The sequence below is a fragment of the Bombina bombina genome, chromosome 8 (genome assembly GCF_027579735.1).
Source record: "Bombina bombina isolate aBomBom1 chromosome 8, aBomBom1.pri, whole genome shotgun sequence".
Classification (NCBI taxonomy): Eukaryota; Metazoa; Chordata; class Amphibia; order Anura; family Bombinatoridae; genus Bombina; species Bombina bombina.
Genome location: NC_069506.1, coordinates 21,430,417 through 21,453,488, shown reverse-complemented (window position 1 = coordinate 21,453,488; position 23,072 = coordinate 21,430,417). Strand labels below are relative to the sequence as shown.

At 37.7% G+C, this 23,072-nt stretch overlaps 1 protein-coding gene across 2 annotated transcripts in view; it reads left to right on the top strand.

The window, feature by feature from the left end:
* LRRC4B (leucine rich repeat containing 4B) overlaps positions 1–23,072 on the top strand; it is a 400,350-nt gene that overhangs the window by 166,978 nt on the left and 210,300 nt on the right. For both annotated transcript variants that reach the window (XM_053690182.1, XM_053690183.1), the window contains one exon: positions 9,102–9,182. The gene's annotated coding sequence lies outside the window, so the exon portion shown is untranslated. The remainder of the gene's footprint in view (positions 1–9,101; positions 9,183–23,072) is intronic.

Here is a 23,072-nt window from a genome sequence, read left to right as displayed (position 1 = left end):
ATAAGCTTGTGCCTCTTCTAGTTCAGTGACGCGTTGGCACATCAGTCCATGGTAAAAAGCTTGTGCTTACTCTAGTTCAGTGACTCGTTGGCACATCAGTCCATGGTAATAAGCTTGTGCTTCCTCTAGTTCAGTGACTTGTTGGCACATCAGTCCATGGTAATAAGCTTGTGCTTCCTCTAGTTCAGTGACTCGTTGGCACATCAGTCCATGGTAATAAGCTTGTGCTTCCTCTAGTTCAGTGACTCATTGGACATCAGTCCATGGTAAAAAGCTTGTGCCTCCTCTAGTTCAGTGACTCGGCACATCAGTCCATAGTAATAAGCTTGAGTCTCCTCTAGTCCAGTGACTCATTGGCACATCAGTCCATGGTAATAAGCTTGTGGCTCTTCTAGTTCAGTGACTCATTGGCACATCAGTCCATGGTAATAAGCTTGTGCCTCGTCTAGTTCAGTGACTCATTGGCACATCAGTCCATGGTAATAAGCTTCTGCCTCTTCTAGTTCAGTGACGCATTGGCACATCAGTCCATGGTAAAAAGCTAGTGCTTCCTCTAGTTCAGTGACTCATTGGCACATCAGTCCATGGTAAAAAGCTTGTGCCTAATCTAGTTCAGTGACTCGTTGGCACATCAGTCCATAGTAATAAGCTTGAGTCTTCTCTAGTCCAGTGACTCATTGGCACATCAGTCCATGGTAATAAGCTTGTGTCTCCTCTAGTTCAGTGACTCGTTGGCACATTGGTCCATGGTAATAAGCTTGTGCCTCCTCTAGTTCAGTGACTCGTTGGCACATCAGTCCATGGTAATAAACTTGTGCCTCTTCTAGTTCAGTGACTCGTTGGCCCATCAGTCCATGGTAATAAGCTTGTGCTTCCTCATTTTCAGTGACTTGTTGACTCATCAGTCCATTCTGTTTCTCACAATGATCTGGGACTTTTTTAATTTTAGGAAGATCACCAGGGGATCATCAATGACCCACATTTTAGGAGTACCCAGACACATCAGTCCATAGTAAGAAGCCTGCTCTTCCTTCAATTCAGTGACTCATTGGCACATTAGTCCATGGTAAGAAGATTGTGCCTCCTTCAGTTCAGTGACTTGTTAGCATATTAGTCCATGTAAAGCTTGTGCCTCCTCTAGTCTAGTGACTCGTTGGCACCTCAGTCCATGGTAATAAGTTTGTGCCTCCTCTAGTTCAGTGACTCGTTGGCACCTCAGTCCATGGTAATATGCTTATGGCTCTTCTAGTTCAGTGAGTCGTTGGTACATCAGTCCATGGTAATAAGTTTGTGCCTCCTCCAGTTCAATGACTCGTTGGCACATCAGTTCATGGTAATAAGCTTGTGTTTCCTCTAGTTCAGTGACTCGGCACATCAGTCCATGGTAATAAGCTTGTGCCTCCTCTAGTTCAGTGACTCGGCACATCAGTCCATGGTAATAAGCTTGTGCCTCTTCTAGTTCAGTGACTCGTTGGCACATCAGTCCATGGTAATAAGCTTGTGCTTCCTCTAGTTCAGTGACTCGTTGGCACATCAGTCCATGGTAATAAGCTTGTGCTTCCTCTAGTTCAGTGACTCGTTGGCACATCAGTCCATGATAATAAGCTTGTGCCTCTTCTAGTTCAGTGACTCATTGGCACATCAGTCCATGGTAATAAGCTTGTGCTTCCTCTAGTTCAGTGAATCATTGGCACAAAAGTCCATGGTAATAAGCTTGTGCCTCTTCTAGTTCAGTGACTTGTTGGCACATCAGTCCATGGTAATAAGCTTGTGCTTACTCTAGTTCAGTGACTCATTGGCACATCAGTCCATGGTAATAAGCTTGTGCTTCCTCTAGTTCAGTGTCTCGTTGGCACATCAGTCCATGGTAATAAGCTTGTGCTTCCTCTAGTTCAGTGACTCGTTGGCACATCAGTCCATGGTAATAAGCTTGTGCCTCTTCTAGTTTAGTGACTCGTTGGCACATCAGTCCATGGTAACATGCTTGTGGCTCTTCTAGTTCAGTGACTCGTTGGCACATCAGTCCATGGTAATAAGCTTGTGCCTCTTCTAGTTCAGTGACTCATTGGCACATCAGTCCATGGTAATAAGCGTCTGCCTCTTCTAGTTCAGTGACTTGTTGGCACATCAGTCCATGGTAAAAAGCTTGTGCTTCCTCTAGTTCAGTGACTCATTGGCACATCAGTCCATGGTAAAAAGCTTGTGCTTCCTCTAGTTCAGTGACTCATTGGCACATCAGTCCATGGTAAAAAGCTTGTGCCTCATCTAGTTCAGTGACTCATTGGCACATCAGTCCATGGTAATAAGCTTGTGCCTCCTCTAGTTCAGTGACTCGTTGGCACATCAGTCCATGGTAATAAGCCTGTGCCTCTTCTAGTTCAGTGACTCATTGGCACATCAGTCCATGGTAATAAGCTTGTGCTTCCTCCAGTTCAGTGACTCGTTGGCACATCAGTCAATGGTAATAAGCTTGTGCCTCTTCTAGTTCAGTGACTCGTTGGCACATCAGTCCATGGTAATAAGCTTCTGCTTCCTCATTTTCAGTGACTTGTTGACACATCAGTCCATTCTGTTTCTCACAATGATCTGGGACTTTTTTAATTTTAGGAAGATCACCAGGGGATCATCAATGACCCACATTTTAGGAGTACCCAGACATTAGTAAGGTGGTTATACTTTTTGTATTTTGTGAGTTATTCTGATTTATTAATAAGGACTTACAGATCTACTTTTAGACCACAATTTAACTTTTTGGGTACATCTGTCCTAGGGGATGTGCGCTATATGGAGTATTTCTTTTAGGATTCATATAGAACATCAGTAAGCTTGGCACATCAGTCCATGGTAATAAGCTTATGCCTCTTCTAGTTCAGTGACTCGTTGGCATATCAGTCCATGGTAATAAGCTTGTGCTTCCTCTAGTTCAGTGACTCATTGGCACATCAGTCCATGGTAAAAAGTGTGTGCCTCCTCTAGTTCAGTGACTCATTGGCACATCAGTCCATGGTAATAAGCTTGTGTATCCTCTAGTTCAGTGACTCATTGGCACATCGGTCCAAGGTAAATAAGCTTGTGTCTCCTCTAGTTCAGTGATTCGTTGGCACATCGGTCCATGGTAATAACCTTGTGCATCCTCTAGTTCAGTGACTCGTTGGCACATCAGTCCATGGTAATAAGCTTGTGCCTCTTCTAGTTCAGTGACTCATTGGCACATCAGTCCATGGTAATAAGCTTGTGCCTCCTCTAGTTCAGTGACTCGTTGGCATATCAGTCCATGGTAATAAGCTTGTGCCTCCTCTAGTTCAGTGACTCATTGGCACATCAATCCATGGTAATAAGTTTGTGCCTCCTCCAGTTCAATGACTCGTTGGCACATCAGTTCATGGTAATAAGCTTGTGTTTCCTCTAGTTCAGTGACTCGGCACATCAGTCCATGGTAATAAGCTTGTGCCTCCTCTAGTTCAGTGACTCAGCACATCAGTCCATGGTAATAAGCTTGTGCCTCTTCTAGTTCAGTGACTCGTTGGCACATCAGTCCATGGTAATAAGCTTGTGCTTCCTCTAGTTCAGTGACTCGTTGGCACATCAGTCCATGGTAATAAGCTTGTGCTTCCTCTAGTTCAGTGACTCATTGGCACATCAGTCCATGGTAATAAGCTTGTGCTTCCTCTAGTTCAGTGACTCGTTGGCACATCAGTCCATGATAATAAGCTTGTGCCTCTTCTAGTTCAGTGACTCATTGGCACATCAGTCCATGGTAATAAGCTTGTGCTTCCTCTAGTTCAGTGAATCATTGGCACATCAGTCCATGGTAATAAGCTTGTGCCTCTTCTAGTTCAGTGACTTGTTGGCACATCAGTCCATGGTAATAAGCTTGTGCTTACTCTAGTTCAGTGACTCATTGGCACATCAGTCCATGGTAATAAGCTTGTGCTTCCTCTAGTTCAGTGACTCGTTGGCACATCAGTCCATGGTAATAAGCTTGTGCTTCCTCTAGTTCAGTGACTCGTTGGCACATCAGTCCATGGTAATAAGCTTGTGCCTCTTCTAGTTTAGTGACTCGTTGGCACATCAGTCCATGGTAACATGCTTGTGGCTCTTCTAGTTCAGTGACTCGTTGGCACATCAGTCCATGGTAATAAGCTTGTGCCTCTTCTAGTTCAGTGACTCATTGGCACATCAGTCCATGGTAATAAGCTTCTGCCTCTTCTAGTTCAGTGACTCGTTGGCACATCAGTCCATGGTAAAAAGCTTGTGCTTCCTCTAGTTCAGTGACTCATTGGCACATCAGTCCATGGTAAAAAGCTTGTGACTCCTCTAGTTCAGTGACTCATTGGCACATCAGTCCATGGTAAAAAGCTTGTGCCTCATCTAGTTCAGTGACTCATTGGCACATCAGTCCATGGTAATAAGCTTGAGCCTCCTCTAGTCGCGTGACTCATTGGCACATCAGTCCATGGTAATAAGCTTGTGCCTCCTCTAGTTCAGTGACTCGTTGGCACATCAGTCCATGGTAATAAGCATGTGCCTCTTCTAGTTCAGTGACTCATTGGCACATCAGTCCATGGTAATAAGCTTGTGCTTCCTCCAGTTCAGTGACTCGTTGGCACATCAGTCAATGGTAATAAGCTTGTGCCTCTTCTAGTTCAGTGACTCGTTGGCACATCAGTCCATGGTAATAAGCTTCTGCTTCCTCATTTTCAGTGACTTGTTGACACATCAGTCCATTCTGTTTCTCACAATGATCTGGGACTTTTTTAATTTTAGGAAGATCACCAGGGGATCATCAATGACCCACATTTTAGGAGTACCCAGACATTAGTAAGGTGGTTATACTTTTTGTATTTTGTGAGTTATTCTGATTTATTAATAAGAACTTACAGATCTACTTTTAGACCACAATTTAACTTTTTGGGTACATCTGTCCTAGGGGATGTGCGCTATATGGAGTATTTCTTTTAGGATTCATATAGAACATAGATTTTGTTTAAAAAATATAGTTTACTTCAATTATCAAATGTATTTCTATTATCAAATGTGTTTTGTTCATTTTTATTCTTTGTTGAAAAGTATATCTAGGTAGGTTTAGAAGCTGCACATATATGCCTGTTGTCATTGTTTTTCATCTAGCTCCCAGTTGTCCATTATTCCTCCTTCAACAAAGAATACAAAGAGAATGAAGCAAATTAGTTAACAGAAGTAAAATGGGAAGTTGTTTAAATTGTTATGTTCTATCTGAATCATGAAAGAAACATTTTAGATTTCCTGTCCCTTTAAGGCTAAACCCAATGAGAAGGACAGTCATAGATATTCCTGTAGGTTTGATGACCTGCTCTAGCCTAAAATGGGTCAGATAGATGGGATTTGACACTACTAATACAAAGCAGTGTGATACATGAACAAACTCACTGGAGCTATAAATTCCATCAAATTAATATGAATAATAAATTAACAGCTTAAATTAAATTTTATATTAATACATCCCAGTCCTTTATTTTAGAGCTACTATCACATCCAAATCCCTTGGAAGGATGATGAGGTTTTAATATCCTGATTCTAGTGACTAGACAGAGCAGTACTGTGAATTAATGTCAGGCAGTTCCATGAGTGCAAAACTGGGTAATTACCCCTTAAACAGATATTAATATTGGTGCAGGTGAAAGGGACATTAAAGGGACATGAACCCCAAATATTTATTTCATGATCCAGATAGAGCATGTCATTTTATATAACGTTCTAATTTACTTCTATTATCAGTTTTTCTTTATTTCTTTTTGCATCTTTTTCCTTATTTTTGCACATTTCCCATTTATTAGCAAATATACTTCCAGTATGACTGTTTCAGAGATAGCCTTTACTGTGCACAGAGCATATGTGCATATGCCCCATTCATCTGTATTCAAACACAGCTCCAGCTCACAGACAATATGTTGTGCTGGCGATGATTCGACCTGCTAGTGAATACATCCTACCTGCTGGCATTCCAACATACAGTATGTTAATTTCACAATAAAATCTATCAATCATGTATTGCAAAAATGCTTCTATGCCAAACTGAAATGCATTTATGCGCTTTTCTACTTTGAGTTGTATGTCACTTTAAAGGGATAGAAAGGTCAGACTTGAAATGTGAATAGATGCATTTTAATTTGAAATAGACAAATATTGTGTTGCACTTCCATTAGCAAAAATGCTTCTAGCAAGAGTTATTACTGTGTGTGTGTCATCATATAAGCCACTGCTGAGTAGGTGTGGTGTTTAAATAGTGGTGCATGGGCTCTCACAGCATATGTACGTATGTTGCCAAAAAAATACTTATAACTATTACTAGAAATATTTTTGCTAATGGAATTATTTTGCAAGGTTTCAAATTGAAATACACCTATGCAAAATTCAGTTTTAAACTTACCCCTTTATCAGCTAGATTACAAGTTATGCGTGCTATAGGGATATTAACGAACGCAACAAAAGTTGCGTTATTTAACCCTCTATAGAAAAGCCATTACAAGTTTTGAAACAGCCGGCTTGTGCATGCGATATGGTGGTTTTAAGCTCCATACCGCACACAATTCAAGCGCTGTTTTTACGTGCTCCTGCACGCTTTCCCCATAGACATCAACAGAGAGAAGGTGTCAGGAAAAAACCTAACACCTGAAGCGCAGAATGAAATCCTCTGAAACGCAGCCCCATTGATGTCTATGGGGGAAAAAACGCTATGTTTAAACCTAACACCCTAACATAAAGACATCCGGCGCAGAGCATCCTCTTCATACAGTCGCCGCCGTACATTGAATCTTCAATGCAAGGTACGCGATTCAAAATGGCATCCCTTGCATTCCTATTGGCTGATTTGATTTTGGAAATTCAAATCAGCCAATAGGATGAGAGCTACTGAAATCCTATTGGCTGTTCAAAACAGCCAATAGGATGAGAGCTTCTGAAATTATATTGGCTGTTCAAATCAGACAATAGAATTTCAGTAGCTCTCATATATTGGCTGATTTACACTGATAATCCAATAGTACCAAAATAATACATTTACCTAAAGACAAAGAAACAAATTATATGGTGTTTTGCTTTAAATCGGAAATACACTAAAAAACAAATACACTCATCAAATCCTCGTAATCGTATGATTATGTTTATGGATTTTATTTTACTGATTATATATATATATTTTTTTTTATTTGATGTGATAAATGCATAATTGTATGTGTATTTCTTTTATAATTTTAAATCTAGGTTTGAATTTTAAGTGTTGATTTATTTGTATCTGAGGTGCACAACTGATATATTTGTTAATAAATGTTCTTTTTTTTAAATCTGTGGATCTTAAACAATTTACACAAGATTATTTACTATGGTTTTGTGTGCTTTTTTGTATATTTTGTATAGGGTTTTGTATAGGGAGTAGCATTCACTAGTTCCTGTAACTTGTTTGTTAGGGTGGTCGTTTGTCTAGTTGTGCTTTCATGCACAATGATAGAAGTTCATAAAATGTAATTTCATTTTATTTGGGGTTTTGGATTAATTTAACACTGTGGGTTAGATTATAAATGGAGAGCTAATTTATTGTGCTCCTGCAAACGGGCAAATTTGCCCACTTGTGGGCGTGCAATAAATAACCAGCAATTACAAGTGGCTGGTTATTGCGAACGCGAGCTCGTAACATAAAAAAAGGAAAACAAATAAAACTGAACTTAGCAGTTTTAGAGGGCTAAAGTCAACGGCTGTAGGTTAGAAAAAAATGGCACTGAAAAGTGCCTTTACATTGCGGTCTATGGGAACTGTGTGTTTACAGTAAATATACATGTATATGCTTCTATACATATATATTTATGCTTTAATATGTATTTATACACATATATTAACACATAAATACACATGAATATAGTGATATTTATTTTTATACTTTGCTACCATCGCTGCGCTACTTATCCCCTTCTCTGCGCTAGTTCTCATGCCGTGACACACTCCTACTGGAGCCTATAGAAGCTTAGTGTGAGCTGGTATTAGTGGAGCGGAAATATCACTTTCACAAAAATTATATTTAGCGCTTCATTTGTAGCCTGGCCCTATATTGCAATAACAAATTAACACTTTGAGTGACTGACTGTATGTTATTTGTGTACAAGTTTCATGTAATATAAAACAATACATTTAACTTTGTATTAAACTAGGAAGGATTGAGTACCAAAATATAAATAAGCTGAGTTAACAGGCAAGATATTTTGTTAAAATTTGGTCAAAATGGTTTTTACAAGATATTGAGGTTGTTGAATTAGAGCAAATTAAAAAAAGTTGCATGAATCCCTGTGTGAAAAACATTTTATGAAATTTATTTTTCTGAATACAAATTCTGGAGTTTATTGCTCCAATATCATCAGAGTTTACAATGTCCTCGAATTTTAATTGATCAGAATAAAACCCCAACACTATTAAAGTGTGAGAAATGTGAATAAGTCTGAACTAGTCAATGTATAATGCAATTATTATTTAATGTTTTTAAATGGCTTCTGGTTAAGATCAATATTTCTTCCCTAGACCAATAATAAATTGAAATATCTATTTATTAAAGATTTTTTTTTTTCAAAATAACTTTACAATTATATCATATTGTATTAAAGTGCATATTTTTTACTTAAAGGGACATAAAAACCTAATTTTTTTCTTTCATGAATTATGAACAAATTTCTAATTTACTTCTATCATCAAATGTTTTTCATTTTCTTGTTATCCTTTGTTGAAAAGCAGTAAAGTAAGGATAGTGCACGTCTGCAGCACGATATGGCAGCAGTTTTGCAACAATGCTATGCACTTGATAGCAGCACTATTTCCTGTCATGCAGTGCTTCATACATGTGCACACTACCTATCCATATATCTCTTCAACAAAGAATAACATGAGAATGAAGCAAATTTGATAATAGAAGTAAATTGGAAGCTTTGTTAAAATTATATTCTCTATCTGAATAATGAAAGAAAATGTTGGGGGTTTCATGTCCCTTTAAGTCAATAGAATGTCATAGTGGGCTAAGGATTGCAATTGAATTCAATATCTTAATATCTCTCCGATTTCTTCTTTGACTTTGTTTCCTTTAGGGGTGCTAAGAGACAAATCGCCTGCTGGATAAGGAAGGGAATAATAATTCGAAGACACAAAAGGCAGCGAATGATTAACTGGTAAGAGTTGCATGTCTGAGAGTTTAGAAGCGCATTGCTAACAAGACAAGGTTGCAGAACTACTGGGTACAAGCTGATTTGTGCTGTGAGATAGTAACAGTATGGGGCAGGGGTGGTAAGCTTTTTTCCAATGGGGAAATAATATAGATATATGGCGCACACACGGTACACTAACATTTTTTAGAGGCAATAAAGAAACATTAATTGTAATTTTTATTTGAAAGGCATAATGTAATATAATGCTTACTTGTTAAGGTAAAGTATAGTACGGATCCATAAGAAAAATGATTTGCAGCTAATGAATACAAACATTATGGTGGTACCCAAAGGCAGAATGCTGATAGATTTGTTATGATTGAGACCTTGAGAACTTGTGTCATAGGTAAAAAAAATACGGTTTATAGAGTAAAATAGAAACATTTTAAAGGTATAAAAAAAGTGTAAAGAATATCTAACAAGTATTTCATTGTTAGGATGATAAATATAAGAAACAATCAGGCAGTTATGGATAGGTAGGATGGATGAGTATTGCAAAAAATCTCACAACTTGTGTATGGCTAAGAGAGAAGTATTAGGAACAATATGGTAATTATTATATGGGAAGAGGGAACGTATTAGGAACTATGTGGTAATTATTGTATGGCTAAGAAGGAAAAGTATTAGGAACAATATGGTAATTATGTTATGGCTCTGTTCGAGAAGTATGAGGAACAAAATGGTAATTATTGTATGGCTAGAAGGGAGAAGTATTAGGAACAATATGGTAATTATGTTATGGCTCTGTATGAGAAGTAGGAGGAACAAAATGGTAATTATTGTATGGCTAGAAGGGAGAAGTATTAGGAACAATATGGTAATTATGTTATGGCTCTGTATGAGAAGTAGGAGGAACAAAATGGTAATTATTGTATGGCTAGAAGGGAGAAGTATTAGGAACAATATGGTAATTATGTTATGGCTCTGTATGAGAAGTAGGAGGAACAAAATGGTAATTATTGTATGGCTAGAAGGGAGAAGTATTAGGAACAATCTGACAATTACTGCAGGAGGGAGAAGTATTAGGAACAATCTGACAATTACTGCAGGAGGGAGAAGTATTAGGAACAATCTGACAATTACTGCAGGAGGGAGAGGTATGAGGAACAATCTGACAATTACTGCAGGAGGGAGAAGTATGAGGAACAATATGGTAATTATTGTATTGCTAGACGGGAGAAGTATTAAGAACAATTTGACAATTACTGCAGGAGGGAAAAGTATGAGGAACAATATAGTAATTATTGTATGGCTAGACAGGAGAAGTATTAGGGACAATCTGACAATTATTGCAGGAGGGAGAAGTATGAGGAACAATATGGTAATTATTGTATGGCTAGACAGGAGAAGTATTAGGGACAATCTGACAATTATTGCAGGAGGGAGAAGTATGAGGAACAATATGGTAATTATTGTATGGCTAGACAGGAGAAGTATTAGGGACAATCTGACAATTACTGCAGGAGGGAGCGGTATTTGGGACAATCTGACAATTACTGCAGGAGGGAGAAGTATTAGGAACAATCTAACAATTACTGCAGGAGGGAGAAGTATTAGGAACAATCTGACAATTACTGCAGGAGGGAGAAGTATTAGGAACAATCTAACAATTACTGCAGGAGGGAGAAGTATTAGGAACAATCTGACAATTACTGCAGGAGGGAGAAGTATTAGGAACAATCTGACAATTACTGCAGGACAGAAAAGTATTAGGAACAATCTGACAATGACTGCAGGAGGGAGAAGTATGAGGAACAAAATGGTAATTATTGTATTGCTAGATGGGAGAAGTATTAGGAACAATCTAACAATTACTGCAGGAGGGAGAAGTATTAGGAACAATCTGACAATTACTGCAGGAGGGAGAAGTATTAGGAACAATCTGACAATTACTGCAGGAGGGAGAAGTATTAGGAACAATCTGACAATTACTGCAGGAGGGAGAAGTATTAGGAACAATCTGACAATTACTGCAGGAGGGAGAAGTATTAGGAACAATCTGACAATTACTTCAGGAGGGAGAAGTATTAGGAACAATCTGACAATTACTGCAGGACGGAGAAGTATTAGGAACAATCTGACAATGACTGCAGGAGGGAGAAGTATGAGGAACAAAATGGTAATTATTATATTGCTAGATGGGAGAAGTATTAGGAACAATCTAACAATTACTGCAGGAGGGAGAAGTATTAGGAACAATCTGACAATTACTGCAGGAGGGAGAAGTATTAGGAACAATCTGACAATTACTGCAGGAGGGAGAAGTATTAGGAACAATCTGACAATTACTGCAGGACGGAGAAGTATTAGGAACAATCTGACAATTACTGCAGGAGGGAGAAGTATGAGAAACAATATGGTAATTATTGTATGGCTAGACAGGAGAAGTATTAGGGACAATCTGACAATTATTGCAGGAGGGAGAAGTATGAGGAACAATATGGTAATTATTGTATGGCTAGACAGGAGAAGTATTAGGGACAATCTGACAATTACTGCAGGAGGGAGAAGTATGAGGAACAATATGGTAATTATTGTATGGCTAGACAGGAAAAGTATTAGGGACAATCTGACAATTACTGCAGGAGGGAGCGGTATTAGGGACAATCTGACAATTACTGCAGGAGGGAGAAGTATGAGGAACAATCTGACAATTACTGCAGGAGGGAGAGGTATTAAGAACAATCTGACACTTACTGCAGGAGGGAGAAGTATGAGGAACAATATGGTAATTATTGTATGGCTAGACATGAGAAGTATTAGGAACAATCTAACAATTACTGCAGGAGGGAGAAGTATTAGGAACAATCTAACAATTACTGCAGGAGGGAGAAGTATTAGGAACAATCTGACAATTACTGCAGGAGGGAGAAGTATTAGGAACAATCTGACAATTACTGCAGGAGGGAGAAGTATTAGGAACAATCTGACAATTACTGCAGGAGGGAGAAGTATTAGGAACAATCTGACAATTACTGCAGGACGGAGAAGTATTAGGAACAATCTGACAATGACTGCAGGAGGGAGAAGTATGAGGAACAAAATGGTAATTATTGTATTGCTAGATGGGAGAAGTATTAGGAACAATCTAACAATTACTGCAGGAGGGAGAAGTATTAGGAACAATCTGACAATTACTGCAGGAGGGAGAAGTATTAGGAACAATCTAACAATTACTGCAGGAGGGAGAAGTATTAGGAACAATCTGACAATTACTGCAGGAGGGAGAAGTATTAGGAACAATCTGACAATTACTGCAGGACGGAGAAGTATGAGGAACAAAATGGTAATTATTGTATTGCTAGATGGGAGAAGTATTAGGAACAATCTGACAATTACTGCAGGAGGGAGAAGTATGAGGAACAATCTGACAATTACTGCAGGAGGGAGAGGTATTAAGAACAATCTGATACTTACCGCAGGAGGGAGAAGTATGAGGAACAATCTGACAATTACTGCAGGACGGAGAAATATTAGGAACAATCTGACAATTACTGCAGGAGGGAGAAGTATGAGGAACAATATGGTAATTATTGTATGGCTAGACATGAGAAGTATTAGGAACAATCTAACAATTACTGCAGGAGGGAGAAGTATTAGGAACAATCTGACAATTACTGCAGGAGGGAGAAGTATGAGGAACAATCTGACAATTACTGCAGGACGGAGAAGTATTAGGAACAATCTGACAATTACTGCAGGAGGGAGAAGTATTAGGAACAATATGGTTATTTTTAAATGGCTAGGCAGAAGTATTACTAGCAATTTGGTAATTATTTTATGGTTAGGAAAGATAAGTATTTGGGACAATATGGTAATTGACATATAACTAGGATGTATTTAAGCATTTACTATTAATTGGAGCTTTTGAATGCATGGTCATTTAGTATTGTTTGTTGTAAGATAACATTAGGATATCATTATAAACTATTCATTAATTTGGATTGCTCATGCAGATAAATGCAGTGCTCCTTAAATGTTTATAAGCCTTTTAATTAATTTAATAAAATGTTAAATGATAGATCATTTTGTATTCTTGAACGTGCTGATTAACATTTGTAAATCTATTCTTTGAACCATTTAATGCAGCTATATGTTGGGTTTTTAAACTGTGTGTGACCTGTTGAGTAGATAGAAATCCATTTAATAAATCTGAGGTGGGCACTGCCCCCTTTGTACATCTTATAGTTAAGTTAGTCCAAACATAGCCAAACATGAACCTGTCTGAAACAAGGAAGAGAAAGGGTTTGACTGAAAATGACTCTGAAAGGATAAACAAGATGCAAGGCAAACCAGCACAATACAAAATTATACATGACAAGAGGAGACCTTCATGTGGTTCTGCAAAGAGACTGAAAAAATTGAATTTCCTATATAAATAATTTTTTGTCTCACACACTGGTTGGTACTACCAAGGTTAGCTATATAAGTCAAGGGAAATAAATAGGCAGAGTTTAGTATGCAGAGAAGAATAAGTAGCAGCTTTACATAACTGCTCAACAGAGGTAAAACTTAGTAAACTTAAAGGGAAAGTCTACACCAGAATTTTTATTGTTTTAAAAGATAGATAATCCCTTTATTACTCATTCCCCAGTTTTGCATAACCAACACAGTTATATTAATATACTTTTTACTTCTGTGACTAACTTGTATCTAAGCCTCTGCAAACTGCCCCTTTATTTTAGTTCTTTTGACAGACTTGCAGTCTAGCCAATCAGTGCCTGCTCCCAGATAACTTCACGTGCACGTGAACTAACACCCTCTAGTGGGGAAAAACTGTTAAAATGCATTCTGAAAAGAGGTGGCTCTCAAGGTCTAAGAAATTAGCATATGAACCTCCTAGGTTAAGCTTTCAACTAAGAATACCAAGAGAACAAAGCAAAATTGGTGATAAAAGTAAATTGGAAAATTGTTTAAAATGACATGCTCTATCTGAATCATGAAAGTTTATTTTGGCCTAGACTGTCCCTTTAAAAGAATGATCATTGAACTTAAAAGGAACTTGCTTCTTTCTATGTAAATATAGATTAAAATTAAACGTGCATGATTCAGATACAGCATATAATTGTAATACACTTTTAAATTCACTTCTATTTTCAAATGTGCTTTGTTCTCTTTGTATCCCTTGTTGAAAAAGAATACACACATATCCTACACTAGTGGGAGCTGCTGCTGATTGCTTCCTGCACACATTTGTCTCTTGTGAGTGCACTGCCGTTCCTTCAACAAAGGATAACAATAGAATGAGGCAAATTTGATAATAGAAGTAAAATGGAAAGTTGTTTAAAATGTTATTTTCAATCCAAATCATGAAAGAAAAATTTGAAATTTCCTGTCCCATTAAAGGAGCAGTAACCAATGGAGGTTTTTTTTATTTATGCTATGTTTATCTGTGCCTCATAATTGAATCCACAGGGTTTAACATTATTTTAGATTGTGTTTATCTCAGTTACTGCATTCTAGCCTTGGCTGGAAGGTGGAAAATAGGGTTATCATCTTGTAGGGCAAATCCAATTGGCTAAAAAAAACTTGGGGATGTTTTTGATGATTTCAAATAGTAGAATGGAGAACATAAAAAATGTATATAGTGGCTAAGGATTTGAACAGCATTTACACTGTGGGGTAGAGCTCCTGATAATATCTTGGATCTTGAAAGAAAAAAAAGAAAGAAAATTTAGAAAAGAAATTACCTTCAGCAGAAATTCAGGAGTCTTTAATCTGCCTTATCTTCATTAAAAAAAGAAAGAAAACAAAAAGGAAGAAGAATCACTGGAGCAAGTCTTCCTAAGGTTTGCTCCTTGGACTTTTCTTGGAGGTTTTTAGCCAACCATGTGACTTACCAGCTCATGAACTTACACCAATTGTCACCAAACTGATACTTTCCATTACTGATATCTACATATTAAGGACAAAATGCACTTCCCACTAAACGGAACATCAAAAATCTTACTCTTGGGGCAACCATCATCTGTTCAGGGCAAAGACATTAAGGCGTGTGACCACAGACTGCAAAAGCTGTAGTTTTACTGGCTAAAAACAGAATACTGAATACTGAAAATATATTTTTTTTTGTTAAGAGTAATTTATCACAACTGAAATTAATTTATGAAGGCTCAATAGCCAACTTCTAAACGGCATCAGTCCAAACAGTATTTATGCAGCTTTATGCAAGTTGTTGGTCTCTGAGGAAAATGTGCTGATTGAAACGTCCTTCTAAAGTTAAAGAACCTCCAGAACTATCTGTCTGTTTCTGAAGGATAACTCTGAATAAGTGAGGACAACCTGCAGGGGTACGATTTGAGAGTTAGTCACAGACCATAAATACTCTGTGGTATCCACATGATTACACTCTCAAGTATGAGTATTTTATGAGGAAATCATTTGCAAGGTAACATGACATGTCCATTCAGTATCAAACATGTTGTACCAAGTGGCTTCTTTCTTCGTTTGTGCAAAATAACATTTTACCTGGATCAATGTTCCTAGTGTCTACCATACTCTAAACAGGTAGAAACTAAAGTAGTGGTTTAAGCAAGAAGAGGAAGGATATACAGGATGGACAGAACCCCCTTTAGACTTCTGGGAAGGGGGGGTTCTACCTTCACCAGAAGTCAGTGCCACCAGTGCTGCATATGATTCGATGAGAATTTAAAGGGACATTAAACCCAAATGATTTCTTTCATAATTCATATAGAATATACCATGTTAAAAAACTTTTTAATTTACGTCTATTATCTAATTTTCTTAGTTCTCTTGGTATACTTTGCTGAAAAGAATACATAGGTAGGCTCAGAATCTGGGAGCTGATTGTAAGCTGCACATATATGTCTCTTGTCATTGGCTTACCAATATACTCAGCTAGCTCCCAGTAGTGCATTTCTGCTCCTTCAATAAAGGTTGTTTCAAAATGTATTCTCTATTTGAATTATAAAAGAATACATTAGTGTTTCATGTCCCTTTAAGGTTCTGTATGTTAAATTAACTCTGTCTTAGATAATGAACTGTTTTTATTAACTCTCCACAGCCTAAATCTGTTACTTTATGACTAAGGCTAAGTAGCGTAATAATGTTGGCTTAAACTAATTGTCATCTTAACTGCTGATGAAAACAATTATGCTTATCTTTATGAACCAAATGCTGCCGCATAAGGCGTGTCTTTAGGGACTCTGTGCTGCAGAGAGGTGAATGAATATCAGGGAGAGAGTAGCTTAATGTTTTCATTTATATTGTGTTGTGTAATAATCTTTTAGTATGTTGTATTATCAGTAAACCTTATAATTTGCTATATTTGGTTTACTATGCTATCTCATTAATACAGTAACATTTAGGTAGCTTTGAAATTGTTTATGCATTTTTTTTTTAAATGTGAATCCCATCACACACAGGCTCCTAAATAAATCTTAGTGGCTTTATTAGTAACACTGTATCTGAGCTAATTATTGCGCCCATTGTTTACTAATATTGCTTGCATTAATGTGGAGTTCCCAAAACAAAACAATATTTGCTGTCTTATTTTGATACCCAATTCAGTTCCTTAGAATTCACCTGTAATATGCCTTGTTTTTCTTTTCCAATTTTTTTCAAAGCCATTCTAATCCATTTGAAAATGTTTTTAGAAGCTGCATATCACAAGCATATTGTAAATGCATTGCTGTCACAATAACAACCCCTATACAATAACAACTCCTATACAATAACAACCCCTATACAATAACAACTCCTATACAATAACAACCCCTATACAATAACAACTCCTATACAATAACAACCCCTATACAATAACAACTCCTATACAATAACAACTCCTATACAATATCAACTCTTATACAATAACAACTCCTATACAATAACAACTCTTATACAATAACAACTCCTATATTTAGTGTTTGTGCTGCCCTAGGCACTCCAGATTTTTTTTTGGGAGGGAGCACATCTTAGGCCCCTTTATTAGATACTATGTGGCCCATTTATCAAGCTCTGGATGGAGCTTGAGGGCCTGTGTTTCTGGTGAGCCTGCAGGCTCGCCAGGAACAGCAGTTATAAAGCAGCGGTCTAAAAACCGCTGCTCCATAACCTTGTCCGCCTGCTCTGAGCAGGCAGACACACATCGCCGAAAGTCAGCCGGATCGAGTACAATCGGGTACAATCGGGTTGATTGACACCTCCCTGCTGGCGACCTCCCCATTCAGCGAGGTTCTATTAACAACCCCTATACAATAACAACTCCTATACAATATCAACTCCTATACAATATCAACTCCTATACAATATCAACTCCTATACAATAACAACTCCTATACAATAACAACTCCTATACAATAACAACTCCTATACAATAACAACTCCTATACAATAACAACTCCTATACAATAACAACTCCTATACAATAACAACTCCTATACAATAACAACTCCTATACAATAACAACTCTTATACAATAACAACTCTTATACAATAACAACCCCTATACAATAACAACCCCTATACAATAACAACTCCTATACAATAACAACTCCTATACAATAACAACTCCTATACAATATCAACTCTTATACAATAACAACTCTTATACAATAACAACTCCTATACAATATCAACTCCTATACAATAACAACTCTTATACAATAACAACTCCTATACAATAACAACTCCTATACAATAACAACTCCTATACAATAACAACTCTTATACAATAACAACTCTTATACAATAACAACCCCTATACAATAACAACTCCTATACAATAACAACTCCTATACAATAACAACTCTTATACAATAACAACCCCTATACAATAACAACTCCTATACAATAACAACCCCTATACAATAACAACTCCTATACAATAACAACCCCTATACAATAACAACCCCTATACAATAACAACCCCTATACAATAACAACCCCTATACAATAACAACCCCTATACAATAACAACCCCTATACAATAACAACCCCTATACAATAACAACTCCTATACAATATCAACTCTTATACAATAACAACTCCTATACAATAACAACTCCTATATTTAGTGTTTGTGCTGCCCTAGGCACTCCAGATTTTTTTTTGGGAGGGAGCACATCTTAGGCCCCTTTATTAGATACTATGTGGCCCATTTATCAAGCTCTGGATGGAGCTTGAGGGCCTGTGTTTCTGGTGAGCCTGCAGGCTCGCCAGGAACAGCAGTTATAAAGCAGCGGTCTAAAAACCGCTGCTCCATAACCTTGTCCGCCTGCTCTGAGCAGGCAGACACACATCGCCGAAAGTCAGCCGGATCGAGTACAATCGGGTTGATTGACACCTCCCTGCTGGCGACCTCCCCATTCAGCGAGGTCTGGCGGACCTGTTACGCACTGTCGGATCAGGTCCGCCAGACCTTTGATAAATATCCCCCCAAATTTCAGATGGAGTTCAGTAAATTCAAATTTTGAGTTTTATGATTTAGATAGAGCATGCAAATTTAAACAACTTTCCAATTTACTTCTATTATGAAAATTGCTTTATTCTATTTGTATTCTTTGTTGAAGACTAAAACTAGGTAGGCTGATAGGAGCTCAGGAGCGTGAACGTGTCTATAGCAGTCTATGGCAGCAGTGTTTGTAACTATGTATAAAATTGCTATAAACAATGTTGCAAACACTTCTGCCAGATGGCTTTAGATACGTGCACACTCCTGAACTCAGGATTACTCTTTAACAAAGGATACAAAATTAATTATAGAAGTAAATTGGAACGTTGTTTAAAATGTCATGCTCTATCCAATCAATTTAAGTTAAATTCTGACTATACTGTCCATTTAAAGATGGGAAAATCTGTTTTTCTCAGTCTGACACTAAAGTATTTGAACAGAAAACATCTCTAGAAAGCCCCAGAAGATATTTATGGGGGTTTTCAGATTCTAAAAATCAGAATAGTATGTTTTACTGTAAAGTTTAATTCTATCAAATTCTAGCTTTGCGCTCTGACAGTAAAAGTTGTAAATGCAGACAGCAGAGGGCAACATTGTTGCCTAACACATGACACAGTGCATAGAAACCTCCCTCTTTTCAATAATTCCAAGAAAAAAAAGGTATATAACGCCACACACAAAACAGTATCCAAAATGAATGTGCTTAGCTAAGCTCTGCTAGATGCAGCGCAAGCAACAACCTTCAAAACACTCAGAGCTCCTCTCCAGACTATCCCCTTTAAAGGGGCAGTATATTGTAACATTGTTTTTCCCTTAACGTGTTTACAATGACTTGTTATATCAGCAGCATATGATATACGTATGAGAAATTGCTTCTTTGGGTTTAATTTTGTATATGAAATAACTGAATTTGTTATTTGACACCACAACCCATCAAAATGGGTTGAGCTTGCATATCTCTTTATGTTATCACTTTCTCTACACACAAATGCTTATCTCTATTTGTATACCAAATCCCAGTACTTAGAGAAAACTATTAGAAATTAAAATGTTATTACTTATCTCACATACCTCCCTGGGAGTGTAATTTCTTCGACTGGCTATGCTCATGTGTGCCATAATTATTGTGATGGCTGGTGCATGAATTCAAAGGCTAATGAGTGAGCTATTGGTGGATCAGGGTTTCATTTGAACAGGGGTTGTTGGGGTAATAATGCCACAGGCACATTTATCAGATACTATATCCGCTCTCCAACTATTTATGTTAACGGTCACTGCATGAGCCAGCATTTCTCAAGTTGGTGCTTTCACTGCCAACATAATGGCCACCCATACAGTAAAATCAATAGTACAAAATTCTGTCTTTGATTCCCAGGTTTATTACATAAGCATTGTATGATTGGGAGTCCACAATATGACAAACAATTAGCTTAGGATCTATGGCTAGGAAGGATGGGTATGATGAACATAAGGCTCACACCTTTATTATGAAGCAATAGACAAAAACGAAATGGATGGCGCTGGTCTTGCAGAATAGTAAGTTTCTAATAATAGATAGAAATGGACTTGATGTGCAAGTTAAAATCTGTTGCAATAATGTGCAATATACTCACTCCTTAAGTAACGTGAGTCCTGCTTCTATGGTATATCCCTCTGTGATATGTCCCTCTCCAAGGGCAACAACGAGGTGGTTTGCAAAAGGGGGCTGGAAAAGGATTGGAACCTCATCAGCAGTAAAAGACTGTTACTTGTTTTTATTGTCTTTTATTGCTCTTGAAAAAGACGCTTAAGCGTTGAAACGCGTAGAGCTATAATAAACCACTTTTTATCTTGCATATTTGCAATTATTTCGCTGTGACGAGCCGGACTTGCTATTTTGAATAAGTAAGTTACTACTTGTTTCCTCAATTTAAAGTTATCACTTTACTGCTGATGAGGTTCCAATCCTTTTCCAGCCCCCTTTTGCAAACCACCTCGTTGTTGCCCTTGGAGAGGGACATATCACAGAGGGATATACCATAGAAGCAGGACTCACGTTACTTAAGGAGTGAGTATATTGCACATTATTGCAACAGATTTTAACTTGCACATCAAGTCCATTTCTATCTATTATTAGAAACTTACTATTCTGCAAGACCAGCGCCATCCATTTCGTTTTTGTCTATTGCTTATACAGTCCTTGGGGAGAGACTGAGGAAGGGCAGCGGTCCCTTTATTTAACAAGGAGAGTATTGTTTTTAGTACATTGTGTTGAGCATATTTTCTGTTAACATCTATTTGTTTTGCCACACACATCTTTGCACAGTTCTTTATTATGAAGCACATCTGTGTAGGAAAAGTATTGCTAGGAGCAGTGGTGGGATTACAAAATATTAGGTTCTATAATACAAAACATTTACACTTACTAAATTTTAGGAACAGGTTCTTAAGGACTGATGAGAACACTGCTGGCTAGGAGACAGCAAAATTCAAATATTGCAGTATGCACTGAATGGCTAGAAAGGACTGAGCATTGTGTAGATAGGGGAAGAAAATCTTGAGGTTTAAAGGGGCGAGTGTTATGATTGTGGTGGAGTAATATTAGGAACAGTCTTTTTAAAGATTTGAGCAATTTTTATTAGCAGTTATTATTATTAGCAGTTATTTGCAGATTGCCAACAGATTCTGCTGATTTTCTGGTAATCTGTTAAAGGGACAATCCGCTCCAGAATTGTTAATGTTTAAAAGATAGATAATCCCTTTATTACCCAGTCCCCATTTTTGCATAACGAACACTGTAAAATAAATACACATTTTACCTCTGTGATTACCTTGTATCTAAGGGGTAAATTTATCATGGTGCGGACAGACATGATCTGCTATAGCGAATCATGTCCGCCGCACATCGATAAATGCCGACAGTATACGCTGTCGGCATTTATCATTGTACCAGCAGTTCTTGTGAACTGCTGGTGCAATACCGCCCCCTGCAGATGTCAATCAACCCGATCGTATTTGATCGGGCTGATTGCTGTCCGCCACCTCAGAGGTGGCGGACGAGTTAAGGAAAAGCGGTCTTAGGACCGCTACTTCTTAACTTCTGCTTTAGGCGGAACTGAAGCAGAGTGGGTCGGAAGCAGCATTCGCTGATTCTTAAATCTACCCCCTAAGCCTCTGCAGACTGCACCCTTATCTCAGTTCTTTTGAGAGACTTGCATTTTAGCCAATCAGTGCTGACTCCAAGATAACTTCACGTTATTTTGAAAGACATGTATTAATTTGTAATATTTGAAGTGCCAAAAAAGTAACACTGTATGTTCAAATGTGAAGTGAGAATGAAATAACAGTGAGGAAAAAAATAGGTTAAATGTGCTGATAAAAAATAATGGTATTGGGACCTTTAAAATCTAGCATTAATGATTTTTAGGTGGATTAAATTAGCGCTGTATAGATGGTCAATCTTAAGTATTTGACGTCATCAGATAACTACTTGGAACGCCACTTAATCTAGTGATTGCGATGGATAAAACATTGAAATGCATTTTCAGTGCATGATAACGCTTACAAAATGACAATTGATAGGACTGGAATTTAGTCAATTGAGTTTAAGATAACAGATAAGAGGGAAAAAAATTATCTTGAAGAGAGAGAAGATAGATTTTGTTTTCCAATGTGATGTGTGGTATTCACTTACCATAGATGCTACGGGTTTCAGGTTATCTCTAGTAATTCTGTAATGTGCAAATGTATTAAGTGCATAGCTGTTACAGGTGCAGAAAAGTTCATAAAGAAAATGCTCTTATGTGTCAGAGCATATATTATTAGACTGTTGCTTGCATATAACTGAAAAACTGCAAACACATAGATAAAGTCAACTCCAAAGTTGCAATGCACTACTGGGAGATAGCTGAACACATATATGTATTTTTTCCAAGAAGGATGAAAACACTACTTGTAGGTGAGGGATAGATAAAATGCAGTAGGAAAAAAATATCTGACATGTATTGGGGGGGTGAGAATTTAAAATTTAAAATCAGCCAATCAGATTTTTCCTACCTTAATTCCAATTGGCTGATAGAATCCTATCCTATCAGCCAATCGGAATTCGAGGGATGACGTCATTTAAAGGAACCTTCATTCGGCGAGTAGGCATCGGTTGAAGAGGATGGATCCGCGTCGGCTGGGAAGAAGATGGCTCCGCTCCGCTCCGGATGGATGAAGATAGAAGATGCTGCTTGGATGAAGATGTCTGCCGGTCCGGATGTCCTCTTCTGCCCGGATAGGATGAAGACTTCTGCCGGTCTGGATGTCCTCTTTTGCCCCATCGGATGAAGACTTCGGCCCAGCTGGGTGAAGACGACTCAAGGTAGGGAGATCTTCAGGGGGGTAGTGCTGGTAAAAGAGCTGATTACTTTGTAATGTAGAATAGGGTAGGGACTTTTATTATTTTTTTTTATTTTTTT